Source organism: Candoia aspera, chromosome 1 (assembly GCF_035149785.1).
Source record: "Candoia aspera isolate rCanAsp1 chromosome 1, rCanAsp1.hap2, whole genome shotgun sequence".
Taxonomy (NCBI): Eukaryota; Metazoa; Chordata; class Lepidosauria; order Squamata; family Boidae; genus Candoia; species Candoia aspera.
This window is the reverse complement of record NC_086153.1, coordinates 261,497,182-261,505,319: the sequence shown is the minus strand read 5'-3', so window position 1 is coordinate 261,505,319 and position 8,138 is coordinate 261,497,182.

The following is an 8,138-nucleotide window of genomic DNA, read 5'->3' as shown; positions in this document are numbered from 1 at the left end:
AAACTGCCTTTAAAGACCCCTGGATGCCCAGTATTCATTTGAATTCACGAATTTTCAACCTCCAAATGCAGTTCATACTTCGACGGCTGAGTTCGTCCTGCTACTTTCATTGTATATATTATGCCCTTTGCCCATGTGGCGCCCAATCCTCTTCCTATTTACTTCTACGTCAACTCCCGGTGAGGTTTACTCCGAAATAAAAGGGCACAAATGCAGTTCTCAGGCAAGGCTGTTTACGATTATGCCTTTATAAAAGGAAAGTTCTTGGGCGGATTTTGATCCTATGTTACTCAGCAGTAAGTTCCACTTTATCTGGTGGAGTGTTCTCTCGCGTAAATACGTAGATCTCAGCCTGACCTTCCCCACGCTTGGGTTGTCTGCATGCATGCGTTGAGATCTATGGATCTACACGATACTTCAAAAGGTGATTTCTGTGCATTTGTTTCAGCGTTGAGACAAGCGGAGCCTCCCCTTTAGAAATGTTAAATAAACTCTTCGCAAATTCTAGACGCCTTGACTTATAAACATAAAGGGTATCTCCTTGCATAATTCCTGATCGCTGTCCCTCCCCATTAAAGCATTAACATTAGGAAAGGAAGCTACCTCTGCTCTTGACCCAAGTGTGCGTCTCCAATTTTTATTTCTTAATTTACTTTTAGTAAATAATAGTCTGTCAATAACCAGCTATGTGCACTTTCCCTCTGCCAGTAATATTTGCTTTGTAAAATCGGTTCCCCTTTCCAGTGCGCTTTTTTTTTTTTTTTGATAAAGGAACACGGTGAGAGCAATGTTGTTTCTTCATTCATAAAAATGTGCATCGGTGTGGCAGGAGACCTGGATTTATGAGACGGAGCGGTATCAGCTACAGCTTTTCCGGAGCCCCCCTTATACTATCACCCTCCAGCTGAGACGCCTGCCCAGAAAGATCGGCTGCTGCTGCGTGTGGCAATATTGCAGGGGCGAGATCGCCCACTTAAAACAAAATTGGCTCTAATTCCTGGAGGGAACTCCCCCCTCCCCAACTGGGCTCCAATACAAGAGGAAACTGGAATTAGCATAAACCAATAGGGGAATAGATCTGTTACCAGGCGGATCAGGCAGATCTGAACTAGGAACTTGTTTGATTTCTCTCTGACAAGACGGAAGGGATTTGGTCAAAAGTGCTAAAACTACCGAAAAGCGTAAAAGCTTCCCTTCCCCAAGGGATAGAAAACTTCACTCGAACTCTCATTCCGCTGCTGCGTTTGTCTTTCTCTCCTGTTCTTTGTTAAAGATCAAAAGAGAAACATGGTCGAGACATGCTTTTTCTTTAACCGAGACGCAGTGGCCATGCTTTTTATAAACGGTGGGGCCGAGTGCTGTCTAGGTGCATACGTGCAGGTTTAAAGCTCGGCAGGAACCAAACTGGAACATTTGGGCGGCAGTCCGTGCGTGATGGGGGGGGCGTCAATTACCTGCCTGCGTCTATTGCAGAAACTTACGAATTTGTATTCGTCTCAGAACTCTTATGTAGTTAAAGAATCGTTGTGGGAGTGTTCCGAAATGGGGTTATTTTGCTATCTCTCTCCCCTCCCCCGATTCCTTCGTGGGCTCTTTTTCTACTTCAGGAGAAAGAGCAGCCAGCAAATACCATTTCCCCATGTCAATCCAGGGATCTTTGCACTTTTGCCTCGATCCCCAGCAACGGGAACCAACCTTCTTTTGTTTGTAAGAATGTCATAAATTAAACAAACCACTTCCCAGATGTGTAGGTGGAACCTCACCTTGAGCTAGATACCTGATCGGCAACTTTAAAGGAGCCCCCCCGTTTTTTCTTCCCTCACTCCTGCCTCTGCTCAATGTTTTCCATTGTTAAATCTTTCCGTAAAAAATATACAGTTCTTTCATCTCACATGGGGCTCCTAAAGCACGCACACAGTTCATTTTTCATACCCTATTTAAAACGCGCGCACACTGATCGTGGTGGTAAACGATGAGTTGAATTTAGCGTTTCTTTTCTGTCCGATCACCGACATTTTCAACATTGCATACCTCGTAATCGCGACGAGGGCTGAGGAGAGAGCTTTTCCGTTCTGTCAATACCCGACCCCCTCAATGAGTATTAGCCGCAGACTGGGGGTCTACTTCCGATTAAAAGGTACAAAAGGGAAGGACTCCCGCCTCGGAGGGCCAAGACTGGAGAGTTCGGGAGGATTTACTTGGATACCAACCCGCCGGGACTGGGGGCAATCGTCCATGCCACTCCTCCACCTTCCAGCAGGCTAAACCTAGGGCTACGCTTGCTTGCTTGCTTGCTTCCTTCATCGGGGAAGCACGTTGAGAAGCTCTTTTGCATGCACCAGCCTGTATGTTTTCTGGGAAGTTTAACGGGGCTTGCTCCAAGGTCAGCTTAGGTGGGCTCATCAGCCAGGAGGCATCAAACTGCAAAAGGAGTATTGATGATCTAGAACCACAGGATAGGGATCGGGGAACCTTGAACCCCTCCCACTCTTTTTCTCTCTGTCTCTCAACACGTAAAGAAGCGGACACGTGTTCAGAAACAGCAGTGGTTCGTTAGATCTTGTCTATCGGTGTAACACATCAGCTGCCTTGTACCTTGAACGGGCTACAGGCGGTCTATATTCCTGAGGTTGCCTACCACACCGCGGCGCGCGCATTTCCTCCCAGTCTGCAGTGTTTCAAAGCATCGTGTTCCTAACCAACCGAGCTTCTCTCGGTCCCTGTCTCCAACCAAGTATTTAACGCGTGAAATCTTAATTTTTTCGCTTCTTTTCTTTCTCTCTCTCTCCCCCCTCCCCCGCTTCGTTAGCGTGTGTGCATGGGTTGCCCGTTTCCCCTCTCCCTGTGAGAAATTCTATATTCGATCTGCTTCTCCTATCTTTGCATGGATTGGATAATAGCAACATCAGGAAGTTGGAACTTCTGCGTGAAGAAGAATCTTGCAGGGTTTCTCATGATGTAATCAGCATTCCACCCCCTCCCCCGCGCGCCTCCCGCGCGCCTCGTTTTCTAAAAAGTATATATGCAATGCAACCCCTTGCAAATAGGGAGAGGGCGTCAGAAACTAGAAGTTATCTGTTGCTGTGCTGGAGAGGTGTGGTTAGCTGAGTTAGATCTTTTCTCTCCCAGCCTCCTGCTCTGGAGAAAGGAAGCAATAATCGTTCATTCTTACTTAAAAAGCAAAATCGCAAAAGCTCCCCCTTACGTAAGGGCCATTGACTACATTGTATCTGAATAAAAGAGGGAGATCAAAATGCAACTGGATAATGCAAATCAATATTTTTCCGGGACCTGAGCACTTTTGATAATTTCCCAGACTCTTGAAACGCTAGGAAGGGGTGGGGTGAGGGAAAATGTTAACCTATTTCTAAATGCATTTTGAGATTTTAAGAGATGATAGCCTTTTGTTTGCTTCTTTTGTGTGTGTGTTTTAAAAAAAAGGGGGGATTGAATGGCATCTGTATTTTAATGAGAAAAGACGCTGTTCGTTTAATTCTCCGGATCTCCTTATTTTCCCACGCCAAATTCCCGGGGGAGGGGTAGATCCTAAGCACTTTAAAAGTAAATGCGAATCCTTCTAGGTGAGCAAGGATTGTGGGGGTTGTATGAAAATCGAGACTGAGGAAAATCTAGACTGATATCACTTTAATTGAAGCTTCTGTCCTCTGATCATTAAATGGAAGCGCTGTGAATTCCTATCATTCCTGCCTGTGCCTAAGTTAACAAGCCCACATGGTTTCTCTTATCACCATCACTCACCGTAATGTCTCGAAGAGGCGAGCCCACTAGAACAGAGAAGGGCCGCGGTCAGATGGTTGCTGTTCTCATCACTGGATCTGGTTTTTGTGAAGCTTGCTGTCTCCAACACTAGCTCTCCCCAAACAGAGCAAAAGGAAGGGCATGGGATTTCATTTATTTTTAAAGTATTGTTTTAGGAACAGGATTGGGAACAAAATCATAGGTACGGAGACATGGAAGAGAAAATAAATCCTTTTGTCCTGATAAGAAAATAAGTATCTGGGCTCTATGTCATCCCCATTTTAAATTAATCTAAGATATTACTAAAGATAAACAGGACTGAAATTCTCTGAGCTCAGAAGGCCTGGCTTTGGAGTAAATATGCTCAGGATTTTGCTCTTTGCTTCTGTAACGAAGTTGTTAATGGTACATTGTGGGAAGTGGGTGAATTATTGTTATTGTCAGGATACAAATAGGAATTAGGGCAAATGTCAAGCAATTTAGAAATCTCATGTCATAGAAGTTCTTGGCTTGCCGCTGAGGCATTCTCTGTCACTGCCTTTCTGAATCAAATGGTGTCCGGTTTCAGTTCATTCCTTTGTAAGGGCTCTTCTTCACAGCCCCATTAATGTGTTGAGTCAGGAGGGAACTGTGTTCATAGAAAGAGTGCTGCCCCCACAACCAACAAGGCTGGTGATGGGGCTGCCCTCACAGAACATGTCAGAATTGTGTTCAGTGCTGTTGCTGGTGGATTCTCGGCCACCCTTCCCCTTGCCAGCGAGAAAACCCACAGCTAACTCCCTTTGGAACACATGGCTGGATTGGGGTGTTGCGCTGTCATTATTTATTTATTTTGCCAGACTTTGTAGTGTTCACTGTGAGCTTCTCACAGCAAGAAGGCCAGCTACAGAAAGACGGGGCCACCCGCCAAGTTGGGCATTGCCAGGGCTGAGTGGATTCAGGGAGAAACTGGTCTGTTGTGAGGTTAGGGGACATGGGTGCAATGCACACTTAAATTCAAACTGTTCCATAAGCCCTTTTAGGCCAGAAGGAAGGGCAGGATGTGCCTCAGGCAGGAATGTCCCAAAACCACATTGTGGAGCAACCAATGACTGTTGTCCTTTGGGGCTCAGCGGTTCAGACCCACAATTCGTACCAGTGTGTTGCTACCAGGAAGGCTGACTACAGTCTCAGCATGCCTGCTTGATGTCTTGGGGAGATGCACATATTTTATTTAATTCTGAAATTGCTCCGGCTACTTTCAAGAGCTTTCTTAGGGGTAACCTCTTGGATTACAAATAGCTTTCTCCTTTGGAGCCTCCAACTGCCTTTGCATTTAGGAAACATTTGAAATGAAGTCCAGGCTATGCTGTGGGCATCATTTGGAAGGTCTTGATGGCTCACTTTAGGATTGAGACTGGGGCCTGGACAAAGAATATATATGTGTGTGTGTCTGTGCTAGAGCTCCAGAAAAGATTGCTGATTCATATGCTACAGTTAATTTCCTTTCAGGGAGGATTAGGAAGATTATTTTTATTACTAATAGATAGTACTATGAAGGGAAGGATCCTGCGTGTGTGATTTTATGCTGTGTTAATTCAAAGATGCTGATTTCCGGTAGAACCATTGGAGCTCCCCACACTGAAGGAATTCTACCATAAGTTAAATCGTGCATTAATAGGAACTGCCCAAGGATTTGTACAAGGAAAATTGTCTCTGGCTTTTACACTGCCACCTCCCTTTCAAACCCATCTTGGCTTTAAATTGTCCTTCCATCTGTGAATCCAGATTTTCTCATTTGGTTTTGATTTTGTCTGTGTGTGTATTCAGACTCTTCAACAGAATATTGGGAACAGGTGACCTGCCTCTCCACATGTCTTCTCTTCAAAGGCTGGGGTGGGAAAAAGCAGCTTTGTGTGAGGAGGGTTACCTTCTACCAGTTGACCCTCAACCAGAAGGTTCTGCTGCTGGAATAGCCACTTCATTTCTTCCAGGGCTGGTTTTCAAAACTTCTAGCCATTGGAATATTTCTCAATATTTCTTAATATTCGAAGGAGTGGAACTTTTAAAAAACCAATATGTGATTTCCATCCTTTGAAGAATAGAAGTGTCTTAATGAAAGTAAGCAGTTACAGCTGGGGAGGCACCTACTACATGAGTCCTCCAGAACCTTTATTTTGGTGTACCATGAGATCAATATCGCCTTGTGCAACACCACTCCCCAGTATTAAGAAAAAATAGGCTGCACAATTGGAAGTGTCTGGTCTCTCTCCCAGCCACAGAAATAATAGCCAAGGAAGTATGGAGCCCAGTGGTCCCACAGGAAGACCAATTGGAACCTAGCGTGTTGCCCACCCCTGAAGGGTCCTTCTCCATGCACTCTAGAATGTCCACACAGCACATCTTGTGTCATGCTATGAGGGAAAACACTCCTGCCATGCTGAAACACCTTAGACCAACTTCAGACTGCCTCAGCAGGAGATTGGCAACAAGAGAGAGGCAATCTCATAAAGGCATATTCTTTTCAAATGTTTAGTGGGACATCTTTACACAAGCAGGGCATGTGAATGAACTCTATACAGCAAAGCTTATCGACAGGGATGATAGGTAAAGTAGCCCCACCTAACAAACCAAAATCAAAATATTCAGTCCTCAGTGGGTCTTGTTAAATTCTATAATACAAAGTAAATTGAGTGTTGTTAGCAAGCTAATTGGAAGAGGGCAAAGTCATTACTGGAATAGATGGGCGAAGCTTCCTCTGCTTTATGGTTAAATATTTATATGCAAAATGCTCTGTTTTTATATTCCTAATTCCCAGTGTAAGGTATAAATTCTGCTGGAGATGACTGCATGAGGGCTGTAATTTCTTCTCTTTTGTTGTGAATGTGCAGTGACTTACAACTCGCATAGTCTTGTCCTATGAGGTCATTTTTCCATTTGGTACTTTTAAAAATGGACATTTGATTTAAAAATGTTCCTTTCCTAGATATTCCAAGAAAACGTGCCAGCTCATTCCCTTTTCTGGAGTTAGTTCCTCAAGTTAATAGTGCAGTCTTAGCCTGTTGTTTCATAAGCCCCTTTGTGTTCAGTGGGGCTTACTTTCTAGGAAATGTACATAGGATTTCAGCTTCATTCCCTCTTAGTTATGAAATAAAGACTTTCTCAAGTTGAGCTTGAATCCTGTCAACTCTTAACAGCCATACAGAAATGTTTTGCTACCATATGCCACTGGGATCTTTTTTTTTTTTTTACTTCCCAGGCTTGCCTGTGGCCCAGGAATTTTATGGTCTCTCATTCAAGTACTAATGAGGTCTGACACAGCTTCACTTTTTGGGGATCAGCTAAAGTTGGCTATGTGTAACTTACACAGATTCAACAAATTCTCCCTTCTCCCTGCCTTTCCATCCCCTCCCCCAACACATTCAGAAAGTACCATTATAATACAGGACTCACAAGATTGTAAGATGGAAAAACTAGAAATCGGTGAAACTATAAGTAAAATACATAAGTGAAGAATAAGTGGAACCTACCCAGTAGAAAAAAAGCAAAACCAACTTGATGACGTATTGTAAATACTTTGGATAGCTAGGAAAAGTCAATCAGCCAAGCATTGTGCTGTGACTCAGCTGTTCCAGGAGATGATAACATCAGTATTTTTTTAAGGCATCTGATTCAGGGTTACAGTTTCTAGATTAAATGTATAGATGCATATGTGTAACCTTCTAAACTTCTTAGAGTATATTAATTGCAGAACTGCAGCTGCTCCTGCTTGACATTTATTTAGCAGTAATTGTCCTTAGCATGTAACATGCTAAGCCATAATATAATATGATTTGGTTTTGGCTTTCCATGTTGTATGAACCCAACCAGTGTGGCTTATAAACTAAGGTTAGTTTAACAGGTTGTATAATATCAGCTAATTGCCATTTATTCAGTAGTAGAGCATACATGCCAGGAGGGTTGCGGCATTCAGCCTTCATTCATTGTTTGGAATTGGAGAGAAGGAGACCAAATAATCAGAGATGCCCTAATACCAGCCTCTCTACCTGGTGCCCTGTAATGACACCAAGAATGCTTCACCTGGAGTGCACCAGGTAGAAGAAGACTTCCACAGGCTCATTACAACATGCATGGAAAGAACTCAGATCACTGCCTCAGTGTTGCCTGCCTGCCTGCCTTACAAGGATGTTGCAAAGAGAAAATGGGATAAGTCTGTGTATCCCAGGCTGAGCTCTTTAAAAGAGGCATGGCACGAAATAAGGTTGAGTCACAGATGTACTGATTTCTTATTGTTCAGGAGCTTGCAGCTAAACCTATTAAGTTCCATCGTTGCAGAAACTGGGAACTGAAGTGAAAATTATACCATACCCGAAAGATAAGTATATGTGTAGGTTTTCATA